Here is a 27,566-nt window from a genome sequence, read left to right on the forward strand (position 1 = left end):
ATTGTTATTTTCTTTTGTTAACAAAATCCAACTTCTACTTTCAAGACTTTTTTAAAAAAATTTTTGTAGTGTAGTAAAGGCAAATGTGCAACTAAGTAGCGCTGAGATACATAACGTGCACATTGCATATCTCTGTCATATTTAATAGGCTTTGGTAAAACACTGCTTCGTAATGCACAATACACCTTATTGTAGCAGTGTGCGCCATGATCAGGAATCGGCATAAAGAGGAAATTTTCTTGGTTATCACCTAAGGAAATTTAGTTACTGGAGGACCAAAGAACCTTGTTAATAAGACCTATAAGGCAAACAACCTGGACTCTGAGGATAGGGATATTGGAAGTCTTTGCTATGAGGATACAGTGGTCTCTCAGTTTATCCTTTACTTCTGAATTGCTGGCCTTTGGGACCCAATTTAAAGTTAACAGCTGATATTCCTCTACCCAATTTATTTTTTTTCCAAAATACCTGTTCTGAAATTATTTTTTTCTATTGTATTTGGAAAATTCTATTGAAGACAATAATATTCTATGTTTACTTATTTGAAAATAACACATGGTCAGTTGAGCATAAAATAACATAAATAGGACAAGAGGACAGAGATGAGTTTTCTATAACTCTGGTTTATCTGATGTGTAAGCTCAGCACTGCCATCACGCTGAATCAGTAATACGACAGAGGTTCATCATTAAGCCTCATGAAGAGGTTAGAACTATTGAGAATTTTTTTTTAAATGAATGACCTGTTAAAAAAAGAGAGAGAAAATTTTGAGAAGGTTGTACTCTTTATATGCCGTAATAAGGATATCTAAAATAGAATTTAGTGGGAAGAACGTGAACTGGAACAGATAAAGGAAAAAACGGCAAGGTTTACTTGCTTGATGACTTTGGGGGATGAGAAAAGAATAATTCTGAGGAGTCAAAAATTCTGAAGTTCAGAAGCAAGTGTAATTTTGTGTACTGCTGAGAAAGAATAATCAACTTGGGAGTAATATAAAAATGGAAGGTATTAATGAGATATTCATATATAGACTTTGCAGAAGAAGTAGAGATTATTCTAAAGAAGAAAGCATAATAGTCTGAAGATCATCTAAGACTATCAATATGAAGATACTAACTAGAACCTGGAGTTGTAATCATGTTCCATGGAAAATGATGAATGTATTTATGCTTTATGGAGAATGATAAACTTCCTCATATTCATTTAATTTTCACTGGAAATGGAAGGTGGGCATTTCACCATCTTATTAGAGTCCATGCACTGGCAGCCAGTTCGATAATCTTTGTCACTTCATGACAAAACACGTTCCATTCTTCTGTTTTCCCTTCAGTGGCCCTGACATTTAAGCCACTAGAACAGGAAAAAGGTTGTTTCTATCTTATTTCTCTCATTCTTAATTTTCTACTATGGCAACTTATTTTCTGAATTTTTTTGACTTGTCTTTGCCAGTATGATCTGTTATGATACAATAGTTTTCACAGCATTTTAAATTTTCAGCCAACTTAATTTCGAATAGGCAATATGAGACCATAGTTAACAACCCCAAGATATAAAGTGAAAATCTCTCTTCTATTCCCATTCCCCATGAACCCAGCTGGTTCCTTAATACTGCCCGGGGTAAACAGTTACTAATTCCTCCCTTCCCTTTTATTTATTTCCAGAGTGTCTTTATGGATGTACATACAAATATAAATATAGATCATTTCCCATCATTTTACAAGAAAACTCAGTCTATTATACACATCATTTTGTATCTTGCTTTTCATCACTTAACAATATACCTATATGTAGAAGATGTCCTAGTTCTTTTGTATATCTGTCTTTTTTACTTTTTGCTGTAATTTATTTAACTAATCCTCAAATGATGGACATTTGGTTTATTTCCAAGTGTTGCCATTACAAATAATGCCACAATGAATAAACATATATTATCATTTCCTATTTCTGCAAATAAATCTGTAGTTTAAACTCCAAGATTAGAGATAGTTGTTCTCGTTTTTCATTTCTACAGACCAAAAACAGAGTCAATCTAAAATGTTTTACATTTATAAGTGTTTTTATATGAATTATATCAATATACTACTCCAATAATATAATTTTTAAAAATCTCCCAGACTCCCATCAGGGTATTTTTATGTATACATATACACAAATTTTACATGCATCATATAACCTATCATCCAAACTGGGCCAATTTTGTAAGGGAAAGGGAACAGGAGAAACTATGATCACTCTGAGCAAACTGAGAGGAACTGTCATCCAACATAGTGTAATTCTTTGTTGTCTATGTTGTCTATGTCTTTGTTACTATAAAAGTAAATGGAACTGGAAATTCTACTATGTTTTCTTGCAGTGCAATGACTAGTCTTGCATACTCCCCAGGGTTTTTTACCCTAGTTGGGAGACAACAGATATAGATGACTTCTTGAATAAGTTTTGTTGTAGTTGAAGGAAATAGCTTGAAGAAGGAAAAAGATTTTAAACATTTGTTAGAAAAGCACAGATGAGTGGAAATATTTTACTTTAGGTGTGGCAATGGGGTCATGCGAAGACAGAGGAACTTAAACACATGGGTTCCATCCCCAGATCAGCCAGTAACTCACAGGATGATCTCCATGACTTCAATTAACCCTGGTGGTCTGTTTGCTTATTTGTAAAGTAAGAGTTCAACTGGTGATCTTTAAATTTACTTCGTTGATTTTTGCATAGAGTAATTACTTTTAATACTGCAACTTTTTTAAAGTTCCAACAACTTAGAAATATAGCTGTTATTTGGTAAACGCACTACCTGCCAAAACTTGACAAAACTTTAGCTGTGTCAAAAATATTAAAGACAGTATAAAGGGAGACTTGTAAAAGTTTTTCATACTCTTCTATCATCCTTCTGATAATTTATACATTATTTAGTCTTTTCTCCATTACTATTTTTTACATTCCTCCTTGTGCTTATGTTTGCTCACAAATTCCTATTATGGGTGAAGATGTCTCTGACTCCTACCCTTTTTTATTATATGAACTAATATAAATTAGTTCTCTAGATGGGAAATGGTCTGCATTTAGAAATTTTTTTTAAATACTCAAGTTTCTATCACATCTTAAAAGTCTCATTTAATTAAGTTCTAGGTTTTTTGGTAGAATCCTCACAACTAAATCATATGTTATAGACATGGAAAATAATGATAGCTTGCATTTTCAAAGATACGTTCTTCTGTTGTAAAGTTCTATTAAAATATCCAATAAATAAAGGCTATGATTGTTCCTATTATGTTTCTATGTAATGTCACAAAAATACGCTATAAAAATGAAAAATTCAATTAAAAGTTATCTGGTCTTCAAAATATGATATAATTAATCTGATTTCCTTTATTTATTTATTTATTTATTTATTTATTTATTTATTTATTTTTATGTTTTTGACAGAGAGGGTGAGAGAGCACAAGCAGGGGGAACAGTAGAGGGAGAAAGAGAAGCAAGCTCCCCGCTGAGCAGGGAGCCCAATGTGGGGCTTGATCCCAGGTCCCTGGGATCATGACCTGAGCAGAAGGCAGATGCTTAATCATCTGAGCCACCCAGATGCCCCTGATTAGTTTCTTTAACAAATCAAATTCACTTATTTTTTTGTGTTGATATCATGTAGAAAACTAAGCATAAATGTTGGACGTGTTTACTTGCAGAGAAAGAGATGCAAGTAATAATTTCACATCATTCATTTTGTAAAAGTGACACTCGCTTTCACTCGGAAGTTAAATAGTAAAAACAGTTTGTCGTGATTCATAGCAATAAAGAAAAGTTTACACCAACTTCATTGTATGTTCCTGGAGACTAATTTGGACATCCATATTCAGGAGAGATGGGGTGAAAAGGAGCAAAGTGGAGAATCTCTACATTCCATGTTATTTGAAACTTTCCCCCCACAAGACAGCTTTCAGAAGATGTGATTTTGAAAGCAGATATAACTATAACAAACATTTAAATTTGCTATATTGTTCACAAAGTGTGTGTACAAGTCAGATTTCTATATGTATAATTCTCAAATGGCAAATCATGATTAATATATATAGCATTAATTAAAATTTTGCATTTAGTTATGGAAATAAATATTAACACTATTATACTTACATGCATTATGCACTCATTTGTGAAATACACACTATTATTCCTTTTATGGCCATTTTCTCATAAAATCATCATGACAACCTCATGGGGAAAGTGTTATTAAAATTATGCCAAGTCAAATAAGTCAGACAGAGAAAGACAAATACCATATGACTGACTTCATGTATATTTATAATCTAAAAAACAAAACAAATGAACAAATAAAAGCAGAAACAGACCCATAAATACATATGATAAACTGATGGTTGCCAGAAGGGAGGGGGTAGGGAAGTAGGCAAAATAGGTGAAGAGGAGTGGGAGGTATTGGCTTCCAGTTATGGAATGCGTAAGTCACGAGATGAAAGGTACAGCATAGGGACTACAGTCAATGGTATTGTAATAGCGTTTGTAGGTGACAGATGGTAGCCACACTCATGGTGAACATAGTGTAATGTATAGAGTTGTCAAATCCCTATGTTATACACCTGAAGCTAATGTAACACTGTGTGTCAAATATACTTCATTAAAAAAACTAAAAAAAAAGTAACTATTTTACATTTAAAGAAACTGAGGCTTTGAGAAGTTAAATAACTTGCCAAAATTGATAGCCAGACAATAGCAGAACCAAAATTCAATTCCAAATCAGTCTGTATGCAAACCACATGCATCTATCACCATCCTCCATCCTAAGATTATTCACATTTTATATTATTAGAGATTCTAATTAAATATCACTCTCTACTTTGAAATGGAGAATGAAGAAATAATACTATTAAGGCATCGATTGTAACTGTTTTTTCACCAGCACCTAGTTAGATTCTTGGCACAAAACTTTAAGACAGTAACAGCTCATGATTATGGAGATATTTCCACATGTGAGGGAGGGTGCCATACACTATGTGATTTGATCTTTATCAAACCCTGTGTGGAAGAAATTATTATTATCTTTGTTTTAAAAATGAGGAAACCAAAATTTAGAATGGTAAAAGGTCTTGCACCAGCCAGTAAGAAGTGGAGCCAAGACAGGAGTACAGATGTGCTTTTAACTAATATTTTGTAGTAAGCACTCAGGAAATTATTTAACTAATTTGAAGTGTTTTATTTGATCACTAAGAGAAATACTGCTTATAATACTTCAGCAATTAAGTAAATATGATAGATGCATTTTCTTTAATAAATGCAATTTAATAATTTAATTCAGTGATGACATATTGACAACTACAATATCCAGACAAGAAACAGAGATGAAGGTAAATCCTACTGAAAAATAATCAAAACGCATCTAGGAACTCAGAAGAAATAAGGGGAAAAAAAGTCTCTGAGAAAAACAACAATTGTCTACTACAATTCTAGTAGACAGGGATTTTAAAAAGGAGCCTAAATGGGTGAAAATAAGAATTATAGCTATAACAGTAGACAACAAGGCAAGAGAAAAAAATATCGATGTAATGGTGATCTGTGAGTATATTCATGACAAACTTTCCTACACATTTCAACTGCACCTGAAATGTTATGCTTGCTATTGAGTAAATCAACTAGGTTTTGTTAAATAAAGATTATCAGCAATAGCTGAGAGAATATTTAGTATACATGATCTGTTTAAGATAGAAAGTAAATGAGCACTGCATTTAGGAAGATTTCCACCAAAAATTAATGAACTAATTTTCAGTAAGTTGAAAAGTAACCTTTGGTTTTCTAAAATTATTCATTTTTTGAAATAGCTTATTGCTTGGTCTTACCAGATTAAAGATTGCTATCACACATGTTGGTAAGTATATTGTTTAGGGGCACCTGGGTGGCTCAGTCAGTTAAGCATCAGACTCTTGATTTCAGCTCAGGTCATGATCTCAGGGTCACAATCTTGGGGTGGAGAGATGGAGCCCCATATGGGGCTCCATCTTCAGCCAGGAGTCTGCTTGAGATTCTTTCTCTCTGTCCCTCCCCTCACTCCTGCTCTCTCTCTCTTTCAAATAAATAAATAAATAAATAAATAAATAAATAAATAAATAAATCTTTAAAAAATCTTGTTTATCAAAGGCTCCAGTCTGGAGCTAATTTATTTGTTCAAATAAAGGTAAAAGGAAAAACAGAAAAATACCATATTAACAAGAGATATGAAAAAATAATTGAACATCTTGTAATAGTTATGTTAATAAAGTAAATTTAAAAGTAGTTGAATAAACCTGCAGTTAAATGTGGCAGGTTGAAGGCATACATTCATGTCTTCTCCCTTATTAAGGCCATTCAAATGAGAAAGAGTTATAATTGTACAAGAACAAAGAGGAAAAGTGGACAGATAATAAAGGAAAAGATACATCACTAATTTGGTAGCAATAAAAAGCTGGTGGTGAGGTTTTTAACCCAACTGAGCAAACAGAATTCCAAATGACTGTGTAGGGGGATATTAACAAGCAGCAAGCCTATTTATGCTGCAGAACCACATAGATTTAAAAATTGAAGATGCTTATTTCCTCAGAAAAATGTGGTATATGAGATGGAAAGAGATTGATGGAAATCCCATGGAAGAGAGTATTATCAGATCACACCATTATGAAATATCCAAAGAGTCAGAAAAAATGGGTGAACAAAACAGGTCTTATACAGAAGTCAGGCACCAAAACGGCATTATGATTCTCAATAGCAAATGCCCTCAGAATTTAGAGTAAACCTGGTTTCCAACCTAGATTCTATTACCAGGCAAACAATTAAGCACAAAAAGACTATTTCATATGTGGACAGTCTACAGAAGTTTTTCTCTTATGTACCTTTTCCTGATAACATGTTCCACCAAAATAATGGAACAAAACAAGGAAGAGAAAAATATATGATATCCAACATACAGGCACTGGAAACAAAAAAGATGAATAATTCTTAGGATAATAGTGAAAGAAAATCCCAGGATCTCATAGCTATGAAGCAAATCAAATCTGAGCAAAAGGATAGAGAACTATCTGAAATGAAACTGATCAATTATCCGAGAAATTCCACTACTGAGCAATTGTATGAGAGGTTACCAAAGTAAATAGTATGGTTCTAATTAAAAATACAACTAAGCAAATTAAAATAAGTATGTATCAAATCCATGAAGAACACACAAAAATGAAAAAGGATGAAAACATCACAAGACAGTGCATGGTTAACAGTACACAGTATTTACATAATGCAAAAACTGATAGATAATGTTTAAATTTATGGATCAAAAATAACATTGTACACATTTTATGGATAGAAATTCTAGAATAAACAGCTAGAAGATTTGAAACTGTTTCTTCTAAGGGACTGGTTTTAGGAATAAAAAAAGTGACATTGAACATTGTTGAACATTGAACAAGTGACATTGTTTTTCATTATGCATTTGAAGTACTCTTTCACTTTTAAATTACTTACATGTGCTACTTTGATAGTTTTTCAAGTATTTGAAAAGATAATTAAATTGGAGAAAAACTTTCATAGATGTAAAAAGTTGAATTTTTAACTTATATAAAAATTGATTTTTATATAATATTATAGCTTACATTTTTTCACTATTTGATCAAGTCCACACTTAATTACAGATAAGAAAGTGCACATAAATTATACCAGTTTTGTAAAAATGGTAATATATTATATGCCTGAAAAAAATATCCTTTGTTAAATCAGTATTATCTTTTTGTGCATAATTTAAATCTAAGAGCAACAATGAACTTAGTGTTTATTTCTTGACTGAAAATATGAGTATATACAAAATATTATCTGAATTGTCTTTGTGTTATAAAATATAAAATGTGTAAAATTAAAATACTGTAAAATTTAGTTCTGGTGTTTCTCATTAAAAGTTATTAATAAAAGTTTCACAATCAAATCTTAATTTTTAAGTAAAGAAAACTGTGATTAGTTTAAAATATAATCAACATTAATTTCGGGGCTTTTTTTTTTTTTCTATTATTATCTTGACAATTTTGAGAAGTACTGGTTATACATTCTGTAGAATTTCCCTCAGTAGTCTCATTATTAGGTTGAGGTGATAGGTTTTTAGGAGGAAGACCACAGAGTTAAAGTTCCTCTCTTATCACATTACCTCAAGAATACACACATCTACATGACTTATCACTGTTGATGCTGACCTTGATCACCTGGCTGAGGTAGTGTTTGTCAGGTTTTCCCATGATAAAGTTACTCTTTACTCCCCTTTCCATATCACCGTTTTTGAAGTGAGTCACTATGTGTAGGCACCCTTCAGGTGTGTGGTTGCTAGGTTTCCTTGTTGCTAATGAGGCCCTCTTTAGCTGACAGAGCAAGGAAATATCTGCATATATATTGTGTCTATACACATATGCATAAATACTTCTATATGTCACCACCTATTTTAAGCTAAAACATGATTTCATACTGATGTCTCCAACTTTACTCCATAACCATGTGGATCATTCTAGCCTTCTCTTTTTGCTTATCTAAAATCTCCCAGCAGCAGGAGAAAACCTAGCTCCAATCATCTCTTATTCATTTACTTAAGTGTTCAATTCCAATATACATATACAGTGGTTTCAGAAATGGTTAACATGTTCCTCCATGGGGAGTGACTTTATCAACTAGAGTGAAATGTTTATGTAGAGATACTTCTGTCTTTAAAGTCTCCACTCATTGGCAATGTTACTTAGGTCAATGCTTTTCCCCCACATCTCCTTCAATAAGGTTATTTCGTCTATTGACCTCCTAGTTGCTTATTTTTTTTAAATTTTGCATATGTTTAGGTCCACTTCATGCCATACAGTTCAATGGGTTTTGACACATGCCTAGTGTTGTGAACTAGTACAGTACCATTCAGAATAATTTCGCAGCTTTAAAAAAGCCATTCTGCTTTACTTATTCAACACTACTGCCACTGAACCCCTTAACAACGACTGATTTATTTACCATCTACAGAGTTTTACCTTCCCCAAAATGTCATGTAAATTAAATCATATTCGTATGTAGCCTTTTCTGACTGGCTTCTTTCATTTGGCAACATGCATTAAGATTCATCCATATTGCTGCCTGGCTTGATAGCTCATTCTTTTTATTACTGAATACTATTTCATTGTATGAATGTATCACGGGTTATTTATGTATTTGCTTACTGAAGGGCAACTTCATTGTTTCCAGTTTTTGGCAATTACGAATAAAGCTGCTATAAACTTTTTTGTGCAAGATTTGGTGTAGAGATAAATTTTCATGTAAGTTAAGTAAATACCTAGAAGGATGATTACTAGATCATAAGATGAGATTATGGGGGGCGCTTGGGTGGCTCAGTCGTTAGGCGTCTGCCTTCTGCTCAGGTCATGATTCCAGGGTCCTGGGATCAATCCCCGCATTGGGCTCCCAGCTAGGCGGGAAGCCTGCTTTTCCCTCTCCCACTCCCCTTGCTTATGCTCCCTCTCTTGCTGTCTCTCTCTCTGTCAAATAAATAAATAAAATAAAATCTTTAAAAAAAATAAGATTATGCTAACTTTATAAGAAACTTCCAACTGTCTTCCAAGATGGCTATATCATTTTGCACTCCCACTAGCATTAAATGAGAGGTGTTGCTCCTCAACACGATTAGCAATCAGTACTATCAGGTTTTGGATTTTAGACATTCTAATAGGTGTGGAGTCATATCTTGTTGCTTTAATTTCCATCCCCTACTGACAAATGATGAGATTGTATCATATGATTATTTTTCACCTGTATATTTTTCTAGATGAAGTGTCTGTTCAGATCCTTTGCCTGTGTTCTTTGTTTACTTTATTTTCTTATTTTACAGATGTTTTGTATATTTTGAATGCAAGTCCTTTCAGATACATATTTTGCAAATGGTTTTTCCCTGTCTGTGGCTTGACTATTCATTCTCTAATTAGTATCTTTCACAGAGAATTTTGAATTTTATTAAGTCCAACATGTGTTTTTTCTTTTATGGATTGTGTTTTTTGTGTAGTATCTAAAAACTCATCACCAGAAACCTAGGTAATATGGATTTCTATCCATGTTTTCTTCTAGAGGTCTTACAGTTTTGCATTTTGCACTTATATCTACAATTTTGAGTTAATTTTTGTGTAAGGTGTATAGTCTATGTTTAGATTCAGTTTTCACATACAAATTTCCAACATGCTAGCACCATTTGTTGAAAAGATGATTCTTTCTCCATTGACTTGTCCCTGAGCTTTTGTTAAAAAAAAAAACAAACAAAAAACTGTTGACAATATTTGTGTGGATCTATAACTGAGCTTCCAATTCTGTTCATAGATCTGTGTGTCTATTTTTTATTTTATCAATACCACACTGTTTGTTTACTGTAGATATTCCAGTTGTCTATTTATTGTGGTGAGAATTTTGATAGTTGTGCTTGTCAAAGAATTGGTTCATTTTCATCTCATTTATCAAATTTGTAGGCATTATGTTATTGATAATATTCCTTTATTATCTTTTTAATGTTCATAGACTCAGCAGTAATGATCCCTCTAACATTTTTGATATGGGTAATTTGTGTCCTCTCTCTCTCTCTTTTTTTTTTCCTGGATTAGTGTGGTTAGAGATTTATCAATGTTATTGATCTTTTCAAAGAACTAACTTATAGTTTTTTTTTTTTTTTTTTTTTTAATCTATTGAGTCCTGTTTTTGGTTTACTTGTTTTCTGCTTTAGTTTTTATTATTTCTTTTTCTCTTGCTTTAGGCTTAATTTTCTCTTCATCCTTTATCTTCCAAAGATGGAAACTTCAGTTTTTGATTTTAGAACTTTCTTATTTTTTAAATATATGCACAATACTATAAATTTCCTTCTAAGAACTGATTTCACAGTATCTCAACATTTCATTTTTGTTTAATTGAAAATATTTTTCAAACTTCCCTTGTAATTTCTTCTTTGATCTATGCATTATTTGGAAATATTTTTTAATGCCCAAATATTTGGAGATTTTCCAGCTATCTTTTCATTATAGATTTCTAGTTCAATTCTCTTGAGATCCGTGAACATATTTTAAATTCTAATTAAAAAAAAAAATTTTTAAGGTGTGTTTTATGGTCCAAAAATGTGGTCTTTCTTGGTGAATATTCCATGACAACTTGAAAAGAATTTGTATTCCACTGTTGTTGGATGGAGTATTGTAGAAATGTTAATTGATGGTTCAGGTTACTGGTGTCCTTAATTGATTTTCATTGTACCGTATCCAACAGACAACTTTTGGAGGCTCCAACTGTATTAGTGGGTTTGTCTATTTCTCCTTGCAATTCTATCAGATTTTGCTTCACATGAGTTAATCATGTAAAATACTTAAAAATCATCAAAATATTTAAAAAAAATACCTTGATCTATTAGCATCTCATAAATAGTATGTGAGTGCTCAGCTACTGTGGTTGAAAATTGTGCTTTTAATTTATAGTTTTGTTACTTTAAAAATCATAATGGGAAGATATAATTTCTTAAAGTTATCTTGTTGATAAAAAAATCTGAAACATAGTTTATATGTTTTCTCTATTATAAAATCTTCACATCCTTAAATATATTCAAAATTCAGAATTTTCTATTAGAAATGATTATTCCAAATCAAAAAGAAAACATGATAGTAGACTTTTTGAGCAGGAGTTCTGAGATGCCACACAGATATTTACAGACAAATTGCTTTCAGAAGGAAAATGAGTCCATATAGATATTGTGGAAGAGCAGATTCATACCTTTTGTGTTGAGATATAATGATGGGAAATGTAAAATGACATGCTTAAGAGAAGAAAAGGATAATGAAAGTATTCAAAATTAAGTGGTAAATGCCAATCTGACATTTTCTTTTCCATTCCTTTATCTTTCTTAAGTTTGTAAAGATGTTTTTATAAAGCTTCTGTCTTTTTATCATCTGCACAGGTAACAGTTCACCAGTCCAAATGCAAATTTATCCCATGATCTGCTCCATGGCCTGAAAATATGACCTTCAAATATCACTAATCTTCTAAAGAACAAGATAATAGGAAAATAGAATATCACCAGAAATGATATTTTGATAAAAATATCATTTACAAGTTAGTATCTTCAAATGAAATGTCATCAGTACTAAAATGAGCTCCAACTTTCAAGGATGACTGATTTATAGCCAAAAAAAGAACAAATCTTTAAAAAAACTCCTAGTAAATTGGCTGTTTGCACATTTGCAAAATAAAATATAAGTCTGAGCTCTCTGATAAAATTATCAATAACATGCTTTTTCTTTTTTAATTGAAATGAATAGATCTACAACCAGAATGCAATTCCTTATATTAGTCTTTCTCCAATGTTGGTCCTGTTTTGCATCTTAATCCCTTATACCTAAGGAAGTAGGATTGCATTTTTTATGAGGCATAATTAGTAACAAAACAGTCTTAAAGATATCTCACATGAAAAATCCTTTTAATATTATTCACATTATAAATGTATAATTATAATAGCATTAAGTCAACTTTATGCTGAAAGTTACAATTCTGAAAAGCTCCCACTGAACAAAAAGTATAATCACTTATCTAAGAGTAGTTTCCTAACCTAAAATGAGAGTTGATTCTAAATTGTTTTTTTTCTTATATTTTCAAGATTTTATTTAAATTCCAGTTAGTTGACATACAGTGTAATATTAGTTTCAGGGGTAGAATTTCATGATTCATCACTTACATATAATACCCAGTGCTCATCACAACAAGTGCCTTCATAATACCTATCACCCATTTATCTCCCACCCACCTCCCCTCCATCAACACTCAGTTTGTTCTCTATAGTCTTGCAAATTTTAGTTTGTTTGTTTGTTTTGATGGTCTAGATGCTCTATAGTAGGTTTGTTTGAAGAATGAATTGTTCCAGAAGATAATTTACTATCATGTTCATGCTGTAGGGTTGGGGGAAAGAAGAATAGACTTTCTCATTGTTATTTAATAATGCGATGTTCCTGAAAAATTCATTGATGGAAAACATGCATGGAGTTGTCCATACCTGCTTCCAGGTATTGCAAAATGAAAAGAAGATCCTCATTTCATGAACTTTCCTATTATATCAGCTGTAAAAAAATTAACTTTAAATTGGAGGAAGAGGTAAAGGAACAAACCCTGGAAGTCAAGATGAGAATCTGGAGGGCCAGATGAAAGTTGACTCTGAGTGAAGGGTCATATAGGTAATGATCTCTGGCAGATGTTCTGTTTTCAAAACCCACTTGTGATTTTGAGTTATGTTTTAACAACTATCTTTCCTGTAATGTCATCCATCAATCCATCTTGAATGTTTATAATTCTGTCATTCATGACTTTTTCTATAAAATCTCTTAAAAACCTGGGTGCAGAAGAAACATTCCTCCACATGATAAGGCCATATACGACAAGCATACAGCTAACATCATAGTCAATGGTAAAAAGCCTTATGATTTTCCTCTAAGATCAGGAACAAGACAAGAATACCCATGCTCACTATTCCTGTTCAACATAGTACTAGAAGTCCTAGCCAGAGCCATCAAGCAAGAAAAAGAAATTAAAAGTATCCAAATGGGAAAGGAAGAAGTAAAATTGTCTCTGTCTGCAAATGACATGATATTATATATATGCAAAACCCCAAAGATTCCACCAAAATCTGTTAGATTAATGAAGAAAATTTGCTAGATTAATAAATACACAAATTCAGTAAAGTCGCAGGATATAAAATAAACATACAAAAATCAGTCGCATTTCTATATACTAACAACAAACTATCCAAAAAGAAATTAGAAGACAGTATCATTTAAAATAGCATCAGAAACAGTAAAATACTTAGGAATAAATTTAACCAAGTGGGTAAAAGATCCATGCACTGAAAACTATAAGATATTGATAAAAGAAATGGAAGAAAAAACACAAAGACATAGAGAGATCCATGTTTGTGAATTGAAAGAATTAATATTGTTATAATGTCCATACTACCAAAAGCCATCTAGAGATTCAATGCAATCCCTATCAAAATTACAATGGCATTTTTCCTAGAAATAGAATAGACAATCCTAAAATTCATATGGAACCACAAAAGACCCTGAATAGACAAAGCAATCTTCAGAAAGAAGAGCAAAGCAGGAGGCATTATTCTTCTTGTTGTCAAACTATATTATAAAGCTCTAGTAATCAAAACAGTATGGTACTGGCATTGAAACAGGCAGGTAGACCAACGGAAGAGAATAGAGACCCCAGAAATAAACCCATCCATATACAGTCAACTAATATTTGACAAAGGAGCTAACAATACTGAAAGGAGAAATTATAGTCTCTTCAATAGTATTGAGAAAACTGGATATTTACATTCAAAAGAAAAAAAAAACAACTGGACCCCTGTATTACATCTCTAGAAAAAATTAAAATGGATTAAAGACTTAAATGTAAATTCTGAAATCCTAAAACTCCTAGAAGAAAACAAATATAAGAAAAAAAATCCTTTACATTGGTCTTTGCAAAGATTTTTTTGGATATGACAACAAAGGCACAAGCAACAAAAACAAAATAAGCAAATGGAATAGCATCGAACTAAAAGGCTTCCACACAGCAAAAGAAACAATCAACAGAATAAATAAGCAGCCTATAGAATGGGGGAACATATTTGGAAATCACATATAAGATAAGGGGTTAATGTCCAAAATATATAAGGAACTTATACAATGTCCATAACGGACATGGGAACTCATACCCACAATGGAACATATGGAACTCATACAACTCAATAACCAAAAAACAAAACAAAACAAAACAAAAACTCCAGATAATCCAATCAAAAATGAGCAAAGGACCTGAATAGACATTTTTCCAACAAGGACATACAAATGGTTAATAGGTACATGAAAACGTACTAATCACCAGGGAAATGCAAATCAAAACCACAATGAGATATCACCTCACACCTGCTAGAATGGCTATTATGAAGAAGACAAGAGAGAACATTCTCCACATCCTCACCAGAACTTGTTATCTCTTATATCTAAATGAAGTGAAATCACAATATCGAAGAGGTATCTGTATTAGCAGATATATTGCATCAGTATTTACAATAGTGAAGAAATGGAAACAAATTAATGTCTAAGTGTCCATCTATAGATGAATAAAGAAAATGTGATATATATGTATCATATATATATATATATATCCTATATCACATATATGTGAATTTGTTCAGCTATTAAGAAAGAATTCTTGCCATTTGCAACTACATGAATGGACATTGAGGGTCTTATGCCAAGTGACATAAATCAGACAGACAAATACCATAGGATCTCACTTGCATTTGGAATCTAAAAAGAAGCCAAAATCATAGATACAGTAGAATGGGGGTTGCTAGGGGCTATGGTGATGGAGAAGGGAGGAAATGGAGAGATTCTGATCAAAGGGTACAAACTTTCTGTTATAAGCTAAGTTTCTTCTGGGTATTTAATATTCAACATGGTGACTATAGTTAACAATACTGTATTATATACTTGAAAGTTGCTAAGACAGTATATCTTAAGGGTTTTCACCATTCACACACAAAAAAGTGATTATGTGAAGTGATGGATGTGTTAACTAAATTTATTGTGGTAGTCATTTTACAATATATATATGTATTGAATCCTTATGTTGTACTCCTTAACTTTTTACAATGTTATATCAATTGTATCTCAATAAAGCAAGAAAAAAATCTATTTTACTTCAAGGTACAGAGGTGGAACTGTTTAATTTTTAACTGCTAGCCCCTGGACTTGCTTACCCTGACGACTATAAGGCTGGCAACTTCCAAGAATAGCTCTCTAGGTCATTACACTCTCCTTTAACATGATTGGTCATTTTAAATTTGCTACATTTTATTTCAATTAGTGTAGTAAATCCTATAGGAATTTTTTTTTTCATTTCTGTATAGTTTTTTGGTAGCTAACTGAGGAAAATATCTGCTCAAAACCAAAAAATCACTGAAACACTAAATGATTGCTGCTCATATCATCTCTCTTTGAAAACTGCAGTGATCGTAAATGAGAATCATGATTTTTCAGAATTCACAGCTGGAGCACTGTACAACACTCCGGTAGAAATCAAAGCAAAGCTCCAGGGTAGCCCACAGCCCCTTTGTTACATAGAAGTAAAAACCTGACTTGCATTTAGATAGCTGCCTTGGCCAGGCGAAAATACAAGACATCATGGTAAACTCCTTCAGCATTCCACCTAGAGCTCAGATTGCACTTGCTAACCAAGATATCTCACCAGAGGAGCAGGTCAAAGGTGAAGAAGTGATATGTTAAATTTGAGTAGGATCATGTTATTGCCCAATGACCTGCCAACTCTTGTAGTTTTCATTATTTTTAAAGATTTATTTATTTATTTGAGAAAGACAGAGCATGCGGGAGCCTGAGGGGGAGGCAAAGGGAGAGGGACAGAGTCTTAAGCAGACTCTATGCTGAGCATGGAGCCCCACATGGGGCTTGATCCCACAACCTGAACCAAAACCAAGAGTCAGATGCTTAACTGACTGCACCACCCAGGTGCCCCTCTAGTTTTCATTTTTTAATAAACATAATTTAGATAGAAAATATACCATTAGTGTTTATGAATTTTCAAGTTTTGGAAAAAGCATAGTCTTGTAACCAACACGAAAGGAAATAAAGTATTACTAGCCCTCAAATTTTCCCACTGCCCATAGTAATCAACCCCTCGCCTAACCCCAACCTAAGACAAGCACTAATCTGTTTTCCGTACCTACACACTTTGCCTTTCCAGAATGTCATATAAAAGGAACCAAATAGTATATAGGATACAGTAATTTATCAGATACATAGTTTGAAAACATTCTCCCACTTTGTAGCTTGTCTTCATCCTCTTAATGTCTTTTGTAAAGAATTCTTCATTTTGATGAGTCCTGTTGCCTCATTTTTTATGAATCATTTTTTAGTGTTGTATCTAAGAAATATTTGTTTAATTCATGATCATAATGTTTCTCCTCAAAGTTTTATAGTTTGAGATTTTATATTTCGCTCCATAATCAATTTGGAGTTAATTTTCACATATGATGCAAATTATAGTCAAGGTTTATTTTTTGCAGATGGATAACCAGTTGTTCCAACACCATTTCTGAAAAGATTGTCTTTCTCCAATGACTTGCTTTTAGAAACTTTGCAGCCACTCTGGAAAACAGTATGGAGGTTCCTCAAAAAGTTGAAAATAGAGCTACCCTATGACCCAGCAATTGCACTACTGGGTATTTACCCCAAAGATACAAATGTAGTGATCTGAAGGGGCACATGCACCCCAATGTTTATAGCAACAATGTCCACAATAGCCAAACTATGGAAAGAGCCTAGATGTCCATCAACAGGTGAATGGATAAAGAAGATGTGGTATATATATATATATATATATATATATATATATATATATATAATGGAATATCATGCAGCCAACAAAAAAATGAAATCTTGCCATTTGCAACGAGTGGATGGAACTAGAGGGTATTATGCTAAACAAAATAAGTCAATCAGAGAAAGACAATTATCATATGATCTCACTGATACGAGGAATTTGAAAATCAAGACAGAGGATCACAGGGGAAGAGAGGGAAAAATGAAACAAGACGAAACCAGAGAGGGATACAAACCATAAGATACTCTTAACCTCAGGAAACAAACTGAGGGCTGCTGGAGTGAAGAGGAGTGGGAGGGATGGAGTGGCTGGGTGATGGACACTGGGGAGGGTACGTGCTATGGTGAGTGCTGTGAATTGTGTAAGACTGATGAATCACAGACCTGGACCCCTGAAACAAATAATACATTATATGTTAATAAAAAATAAAAAAGAAAGAAACTTTGTCAAAAATCAAATGACCATACATATATTGGTCGATTTCTGGACTCTTTTGTTCCGTTGACTTTTGTGTCTCTCCTTTCACCAATGCCACACAATCTTGATTACTGTAGCTTTATAGTAAGTCTTAAAATCAGGGTTGTGAGGCCTCCAAGTTTGTTCTATTTTTCCAGGACATGTTGGTAATTCTGGTTCCTTTGTCTTTCCATATAAATATCAGAATCATCTTTTTCAGTTTCTATTTAAAAATTTTCAGATTTTCATTGAGTTTGCATTGTATCTACAGTTCAGTTTAGGGATAATTGGCATCTTAACAATATTGAGCCTTCCAGTCCTTGAACATGAGATATATCTCTTTTCAATTAGCTCTTCTTTCACCTTTCATCAGTGTTTTGCAATTTTCAGCATATAGATCTCACACATATTTTGTTACATTTACATCAAGTATTGTATGTTCTCTGGTGATTTGTAAATTGCACTGTTTTTATTTTAATTTCCAATTATTTATTGCTATATGAAGAAATACAGTTGACTTTTGTATGTTAGTCTTGTATCCCGTGACCCTAATAAAGAAGTGTGGAATTCTGAGACCTTAGAAAAAAAGGCTTCGCTAGAGAATCCTGAGAATCTTCCACCCACAGATTCCCAGGATTTTCTTGACCAAGAAAAGCAGCTTTTATTCCTTTCTAGAGAAGTTCTGGCTTGCCTGAATACCCTGCAAACCACTTACTTAAGGAATAATGCTTGGCCTCCTCAAGATCATCTTTGCAACCCCCATTACCTCCAGGTCAGGTCATATCTCAGTGCAGCCCAAGTGTTAGAAATACAGTTCTGTTTCCACAAAGAAATAGATTGCATATTTAAGGGCTTTTATAACTAATATGTCCAGTTCATAGTCCAATGGGTCATCAGATCTACCCTATATTCATTTTCCTCATCCCAAGTGTATGTATTTTGTAACTGGCAGAAAACTAATGTTTATTCTTTTACCTGTATTCTGAGAGCCTCTTCCCAACCTTCAGTTAAGACAAAATAAAATTGTAGGAGGAATTACTAAAATCTTAAAGAATACAGAGAGGATGATCCTCACCATTTCTCAGTTAAGTTCACCAACATGTTTTCTGCAAAACCAGTTGATCGAGATGATTGATGGTAGACTATCACGAGCCTATATAACGAGCCTAGCCCTAGTTGCAGTTGCCATACTAATAAGGTGTCTTTACTGGGATGATAGGCACAGCTTTGACACTTTGTTTGCAGTTATTGATCTGGGAAATGGGGCACCAGTATATATCAATAAAGAAAATCAAAAGCGGGCGCCTGGGTGGCTCAGATGGTTAAGCGTCTGCCTTCGGCTCAGGTCATGATCCCAGGGTCCTGGGATCGAGTCCCACATCGGGCTTCCCGCTCCTTGGGAGCCTGCTTCTCCCTCTGTTTCTCTCTGTCTCTCACGAATAAATAAATAAAATCTTTAAAAAAAAAAGAAAATCAAAAGCAGTTCAGTTTTACATGGGAATGACAGAAACATACATTCATCACCTTAATACAAGACCATGTAAAATCTCCTGTTCTTTGTCAAAATAAAGTCTACAGGGATTTTAAAAGGTTTTGACATTCTGCAGAATGTTGTAATGGTCCACTATATGGATGACACTGTGTGTATATGGTGGTATAGTGAATAAATAGTGAAATAGATATACTATAAAGTGTAATATCTTTCCCCCATGACAATGTGTTTCAGAATAAATTCACACATTTAAATGCAACCTAAGAATGCTACACATTCAGCCTAGTTGGAGTCTAGACATTTCTTAAATCTTTACAAATCCTTTATATTTCCTTGAAGTTGGAAATCAAATACATTAAAAGTTTTAAAGGGAAATCCTTCTTAAAATGTAATGGCTTCATGAGTAAAGAGTACATTTAACTTTTTACATACTCAAACCAAATTTCTTTTTTTCTTTTCTACTGGAAAGTGGCTAAATACACTAAGAGTAACATAAAATATTCCTTTTGTCAAAATCCCTAGGATTTGTATTTTAAAGTCCAGGATTTTAAAAAATTTGAAAAAGACATGTTTATCACTGATTGTAATGACCCTTCCATTTGTGAACTTTGAATTTCATGTAATTGTAAGGTTTGCGTCACAGATATGACCTTTCTGTCATCTGGCAGAAACCTGATTATTTTTAGCTGTTTCAAATATCAAGAGCTTCATGGTTTTCTTTTCAAATCCAAATAACAATAACATACCTTTAAAAGAAAAAAAAAAAAACTAACTCATATGTATATGACTAATAGCAATTAAGGTGCTCCACTATATCTTTCAGTGTGTTAAAGCTTTTTAAAAAGTCCACCTTAAACAACGACAAACAAATTACTGGAATTTTTGTTTGACATTCTGCCAGGAGGAACTAGTGGTCTATTTTAAGTTCCTTCCCTTCAATTTCATGCCATCTCAGTGAAAATTCCTTCTCTTACATCACTGAAAGATCTGAAATCAAAGGGCTTTTAAAGGACATATTTAAGGTAATGAGCTTTATTGGTGGCTCCTTGCCCTTTGTCTACTTTATCTAGTAAAGCATTCAGAGTTGGGACATTTTTCTCAGCAGTCCTAAGGCACATGTCTTCTTCATTGATTACAGATTTATTTCCATTAATTTCCCCCTCGGATTTCTGGAAGTGGGTAACCCTACCGTGTCACTTGGATCTGATCTTAATCCCCACACTTGGCTAAGTTTATTTTTTAAATCAAAAGCCATTATTGATTGAATAATTTATGTTAGAAATGCCCTCATAGAGAAAACAGTCTAATAGTTAATTATTTTCTCTTGGTTCCACATTAGTTTATTGCTTATATCTGTTTCGCTTGTATGTTTTTTGGGGGAAGCATCACACATCGAGGGATAGAGCCCTGATTTTACTCTGAGACTTTAAGTTACTTAAACAACTTATACCTTAATATATTCATTTATAAAGTAAGGGTATCAATAATATTTATTTTTTACAGTTATTGTGCAATATAAAATTAAAAAAACATCTCAATGGTTGTGCCTAGCTTAATGACCAGTATACTAGGTCTTCACAAAGTACTAATTTCTATTATTATAATCATTATAATTATTATATATATTAACAACAGCTTTCCAGTTACAATGGTTCTCAGACCTCATTTGGTAGAGCATTGAGCATTAAATTCTGAGAAGGACCTAGTGACCCAAGCTGAATCATGGAGGTACTTGTCCCTTTCTGGAATCCCTAGAAATCACTAGCATCACTATTTGCCATTGGATAGTGAGGGACAGAAGCATAAGATCAAGGTTTCACAGATCTGAAACTACCAGCCAGATTTCTCGTAATTAATATCTGAATGAGAATGAGAATTTACTATGTATTTTACAGATTGTTTTTAACTTTTTAAAAAATGAATTCCAAAGTGCTGGGAATGGCCAGCAATCCCTGTACCCACGGATGAAAGATTTTGCCGTGAAAGAGGCGAAGGCAACGGGGTCAACGCTCAGAGAAGACCCTTTGCTCTTCTTTACTCCCGCCTTTATTGGTCCTTCAGGATAATCACAAATCCTTATCACTGTTTCTCAGGCACGTGATGTGTGACAAGGGGTCATACTGGAAGGAGGAGGATCTGTTTATGGGAAAGATACGATGTGCTAATCTGCATGTTCTATGAGTTCTGCTAAGCATAGCCTAAGGGACAATGCAGACATCTCTTAGATCCCAGGCGGCTGTTTGCGCTAGGAAAGCTTGGGGAAGGCAACTCCCCGCAGCATTCCCGTGGCAGAGTGCTCACACATGCCTCGGCGTTCCAAAGGTCCACGCCCTTCTCCGAGACCGAAACCTTCCCTTGCCCCCAGCGGCTGCTGTGTGACATTGTAGCAAGCCAGGGATTACGGCTGATTTCATGCTCTGCGTTAACCCCAACACCAAAGATGTATATGCTGTACTTCATCTAATCTAAGATGCCATTGATTTTAAGATGATCATTATTTTATGTAACACCAAGAAGGAAAGAAGAAATACCACCAAATAAATGATGACACAATATTAAGACATCATGTATTGTTTGGCTCATTTTGATTTCAAAGATGTTAAAATGAGAAAAAAAAATGTGTCTCTCAATGATGACTTGTCATTGTTAGTAAAGATTAGAAAGATTAGCCCGGGTAATATATGTATTAAATAATAATTGTATTTAAAGTTTTCTTTTTAGATTTTTGAGATGTTTAAGTATATAAATTAAGCTTCGTGTTAAAAAAAAACGCTAAAAACAATAAGCTCCAGTAATTTGTTGACTCAATTAATCAACTGATAAATAAACAATATACATTGGACAGACACCAGTTTGTCACCATTGATCTCTGAACCAATCATCTTTCTCAGGCAACTTTATATCAATGCTGCTTTAAGAATCAAGCCAGTTCACATCAAAAGCCCCTTTTTAAAAAAATTTTGCCAATAACTTTTCATCATGCCCATGAGAGGTCTTTTCACAACTTCACCCAGTTGAGTAAAGCCTAGTTGACCTTTCAAGCACCCCTTGGCTTTGTCTCATCTTTGCTCAAAGGCTGTCAATACTCAAAAGCTAAGGTAAAGAAAGTTCCTGGGACAATTTATTTTTGCCTAATCTTTTCTATTTTTCTTTCACTTATAAAATTATAGAGCTAAGTAGGTTTTAGATGCCTTGTGTTCTAATATCCTCCTTTTAGTAAACCAAAACATAGCAACAAAAGCTCTAATCCTGAAAGATGCTAAAATTTGCCATGTGAATGATTTACCAGTTAATAATAGAACAAGAATTGGAACACAAATCCTCCAAGTCTGACTGTAATAATCTTTCATCTGGGCTATATATATATATTTTTTATATATAAAAATATATTTTTATATATAAAAATATATATTTTTTCAGGGAGCATATATAAAAAATACATATTTTTTCAGGGAGATCTCAGTTCTCTACCTTCTCATGAGATATTGATCTTGTGTCTATAGATTCTGATCTTCTTATCAACATTGACAGAATCAAAAGGAGGCTTACACATGGCTTAGCTGCCACCTTATCTTTATCCATATGTTTATATGAACAGCTGAAGTTTCATCAATCTTATGTAAAATACTTCTAACGTATTGGTTCTACACTGTTTTGATAACTAAAGCTTTATGCTATGTTTTCATATATTGTAAAACAAGCTCTTAAGAACATATACAATGTAGATCTAAGAACTGGAAATTACTTTCTCTGGCTATGTATTTTATACCTCACAATTATTAAATGCTATTTTATCCCTAATATAGACAACTGACTTTTGTAAAATATGTGAATGTCTCCAAATGTTTCAATCTTAAAGTCCAGCCTGTCTAAATTCTACAAAATGCACATAGAATTATGATGCACTTTGGTGATTAATGACATAGCTTCTCTTTGTAAATGTCATTGTTATAATCAGTTTGTAAAAGTGAGGAAAATGGACAAAATTTTAATTGACCTGCTGAATTGGTACCACTAAGCTTAAATTCTATAAATGCCAAGATCATCTTCCCCACAATTTTGGGGAAGATAAAGATAGATAAAATATCTGGCACCATTAAAATATGATCAGACTGAAAACACTCTACATACCTCTTTTTCTGTTGATGGGGAGAACAAGATCCTACAAAGCAATAATCTGCCTAAAAAGCATTTCTGAGAATGACATTTATTTTATTTATTTATTTTTAAAGACTTATTTTACGTATTTATTGGAGAATGAGAGAACGCATGCAGAGGGAGAGGCAGAGGGAAAGGATCCCAAGCAGACTCCACGGTTAGCATGGAGCCTGTCACAGGGCTGAATCCTACGACCCTGAGATCATGAGCTGAGCTGAAATCAAGAGTCAGATGCTCAACCAACTGAGCCATCCAGGCACCCCTGAGAATGACATTTTAAAAATCAAGTGTTTTCATTTTCTGAGTAAATTCCATTATGAAAATCTGTGAAGTCAAGTGCTAAAGTCAAGTGAATAAATTTTTAGGCAAATTCAAATATTCTATATCAAACAACTATTTCCAACAATTTTTTACTGATTTCTCTACATTTTAGCAATAGAAAAGCTGGATTAAAGGTAAGCAAAATCATGGTGATTCAAATATGTAACAAATACATCCCATTTTATTGGTAGCAAATATCCCAAGTCCAGCTCTATCCTTTTTAAAGGCAACTTTGTATTTTTTTCTTGCAAAAACAAGAAAATAAGGCAAGATTTGGGCCGATCTTGCATTGAGTGACAAAAGCATGGAGAGTATAAGGCAGCAAACCTGAAAAGTGTGGTCTGGAGACCCCTGAGGGTTCACAAAATCCTCTCAGGATTCAAAAGCTCTTCATCATAATAATAACATGGTATTTATCATTTTTACTCTCATTCCTTCACACAAGGATAGTTTTTTCAAGGTTTCATGGTATGCGATCTCTCAGTGAGTCAAATGCAGAACAGGTTTGAGAATCCAGCTTTCTTTGATTATACCAGACATTAAATAAATATGCAAAAATGTAAAGTAAGGAGGCTAGAATGATCCATGTAATAATGGATTAGTTGGAACCATCAGTCTGAAGACATTTTTAGCTTAATATATCAATATAGATGGTTACATATAGAAACTTTTATGGATATGTGTATATATACACAGGTTAGTATACACACATATAATTCTTTGCTATGTTAACTGAGAAAGCCTGGAAACAATCAAGGCAACAAGCATATTAGTTTCTAATACCATTCTCCAACAGAAGGAACCAAAGCTTATTGTGGAAATGGATGATTCTAGAACTGGGGCAAAAAATACACAAAATGATCCTGGAGCACCCTGGTTCCAAAAAGTGATAAAGTGCTAAAAAATAAGGAATATGTCAAAGTCACACAGGATCCAACTGAAAGAATCTCCAATAGCTAAAGCTGAAACATTTGCACAATATCAAAAAATTAAGTAGTATTGGATTATAACCAATGCATAAACAAATATTCATGAGTCTATATTGATAGAAATAAATTATTACATAATAAATAAGTGTGAGAGAACACACAAATGTCCCATGTAAAAAAAAAATCAAATAATTTATCTAGATACTCTACCCTTATTTAAGTTGAGCATAATTTCCCACTCCGTAAGTTCTTACTCCTGCAGTAGGGAAGAGGGGAAGGAGAGTTATATTACAGTGGAGAAACCTGACAAACACTACCTCAGCCAGGTGATGAGGATTAATATGAATTGTGATGGCATGTTGATAGAATGCACTTTGATATGATGTGATAAAATGGCACTTTGCCTCTGTGGTCTTCCTTCCCAAAATGCATAACTCTAATCATGAGAAAAGCATCTGAAATATACAAATTAAAGAATAAAATACCTAACCAGTATTCCTCAAAACTGTCAAGGTCATCAAAACAAAGGAAGTCTCAGAAACTATCACACAAGTCTAAAGGAGCCTGAAAAGATGTGACAACTAGATGTAATGTGGTATTCTGAATGCGATCCTGAGACAGAAAAAAACATTAAGTAAAAAAAGGAAATCTGAATAAAATGTCTACTTGGGTTAGTAATCATGTATCAATACTGGTGCAATTAATTATAAAAAAGTACCATACAGATGTAATATTAATAATAGGTGAATTGAATGCAAAGTATATTGACACTCTCTATATTGTCTCTTCAATTTTTCTGTAAGTCTAAAACTGTGTTAAAATAAAGGATTTATTTTTTTAAATATATATATAAAAAACAACCCACTCCTATAGAATGTTTGGGTCCACCTCAAATCCCCAATGTGATGGTATTTGGAGGTGGGGTCTTTAGGATGTGATTATGAAGGTGGAACCCTCATGAATGGGATGGGAGTCCTTACAAAAGAGACTCCAGAGGGATCCACTCACCCTTTTGCCAAGTGAAGTTACAGTGAGAAGACAGGTATCTATGAATCAGGAAGCAGGCCCTCACCAGACACTGGATCTGCCAGTGTCTTCATTTTGTACTTCCCAACCTCTGTAACTGTGAGAAATAAGTGTTTGTTGTTTGAGCTACCCAATCTAAGGTTTTGTTTTTGTTTTTGTTTTTGTTTTTGTTTTAGAGCAAGCTGAATGAACTGAGAGGAAAATTGGTACTGAGGAGTGGATTGCTGCTATAACAAATACTTAAACATGTGGAAGCAGCTACGGAACTGGGTAATGGAATTGGAGGCTGGAAGAGCTCTGAGGTGCATGCTGGAAAAGCTTAGATTGCCATGAACAGAATCTTAAAGGTGATTTTAGTTAGGGCTCAGAATAAAAAGAGGAGAACTGTAGAGGAGAAAGAGAAGAGGAGAAAACTGGAGGAGAGGCAGTCCTTCTTAGAAAGTAGCAAGAGCTTGGTTGAATTATGTTGTGTTCCAGTAGTTTGTAGAAGGTAGAACTTACAAGTGATGACATTGATTCTTTAGCTAAAGCTATTTCTAAACAAAATATTGAAGTATGCCTTGGCTCCTCCTGATTGCCTATAGTAAAATGTAAGAAGAGGAAAATGATTTAAAGACAGAGTTGTTAAGCGAAAAGGAATTGGAACTTAAAGATTTAGAAAATTCTTAGTTTATCCCTAGGACCAAAAAAATGAGAATACTAACTATGTGGCCAAGTGACTATTTGATAAGGAGACTACTATGGCTCAGTAATCTCAGTAGAAGCCAGGAGCTCTTCTCTCTACAGTGCCATTTCTGCAGGCATGCAGAATGCAAGGACCCAGGGCACAGAGCAATCTCAAAGGGTGGTGTTACCTCCCCAGTTCAGGTGGGCCAGAATGCCCCCTCCCAGTTCCTCAGGGGTGGGGCTGCCTCAAAGAGCTTTGGCATGGCCTGGGTCCTGTGGAACCACCTCTGGGACAGGACCCAGGCCTAGGGCCACTACACGGACATCCCTCTGAGCCTGTGAGGTGATATTGCTACCCCAATGGCCTGGAAGACAGAACATGGAGCCAAAGAGGACTATTCTCAAGCCTTTTAAGGTCTAAAGGAATTTGCCCTGTTAAGTTTTTAGTCTTAGCTGGGACCTGTCACTCCTTTCTTTCCTATTTTTCCCTTTTAGAATGGAAATGTCTGAGCCATGCTTGTCCTACCATTGTATTTTGGAAGCACATAACTTGTTTGGTTTTACAGGCTCACATTTGGAGAGGAATTTGCCTCAGGATGAATCATCCCTCAAGTCTCACCTGTATCTAATTTAGATGATAGCTAGAGGAGACTTTGGACTTAGACTTTCGAATTGACACTGGGATATGTTAAGACTTTGGTGACTGTTGGGATGGTATTCTATTACAGCAGCCTGAATAGACTAACATAGCCACTGTTTTCCCTATTTTTTTTGTTTAGAAGAACAGTTATTTTTCATAAACTGCATTATTTATATTAACATGTAATTAGCTTATTAGTGTTACTTTTAGTGAATTGATAAATAAATTTTAACAAACTTTTTAAAAGTGTATGGTATGCTTTGCCCTCCTAGATCAGCAGATTATGGTTCATGTCTAATACATTTGTTTTATTTACCTATTTGTCTCCAGCAAGTAAAACAAATTCCTTAGCATATAGTAAAACCTCAAGATACACTTTCTGATAGAGTTATTGAAAGTACAGTACCCCTGATAAGACCAATCCAGTTTGGTATTATATAGAAAACCTTAT

At 33.7% G+C, this 27,566-nt stretch overlaps 1 long non-coding RNA gene across 1 annotated transcript in view; it reads left to right on the plus strand.

Annotated features, from left to right (window-relative positions):
- The window catches only part of LOC129045517 (uncharacterized), a 62,445-nt gene extending 35,116 nt beyond the window's left edge, over window positions 1-27,329 (plus strand). The window contains exons 2-3 of the long non-coding RNA XR_008505338.2: window positions 25,986-26,156; window positions 27,042-27,329. This is a non-coding gene — a long non-coding RNA (uncharacterized LOC129045517). The remainder of the gene's footprint in view (window positions 1-25,985; window positions 26,157-27,041) is intronic.
- The last annotated feature ends 237 nt before the right edge of the window (window positions 27,330-27,566 follow it).

The sequence above is a fragment of the Mirounga angustirostris genome, unplaced genomic scaffold (assembly GCF_029215605.1).
Source record: "Mirounga angustirostris isolate CCGP_5_RB_7025 unplaced genomic scaffold, mMirAng1.0.hap1 SCAF_8, whole genome shotgun sequence".
Classification (NCBI taxonomy): Eukaryota; Metazoa; Chordata; class Mammalia; order Carnivora; family Phocidae; genus Mirounga; species Mirounga angustirostris.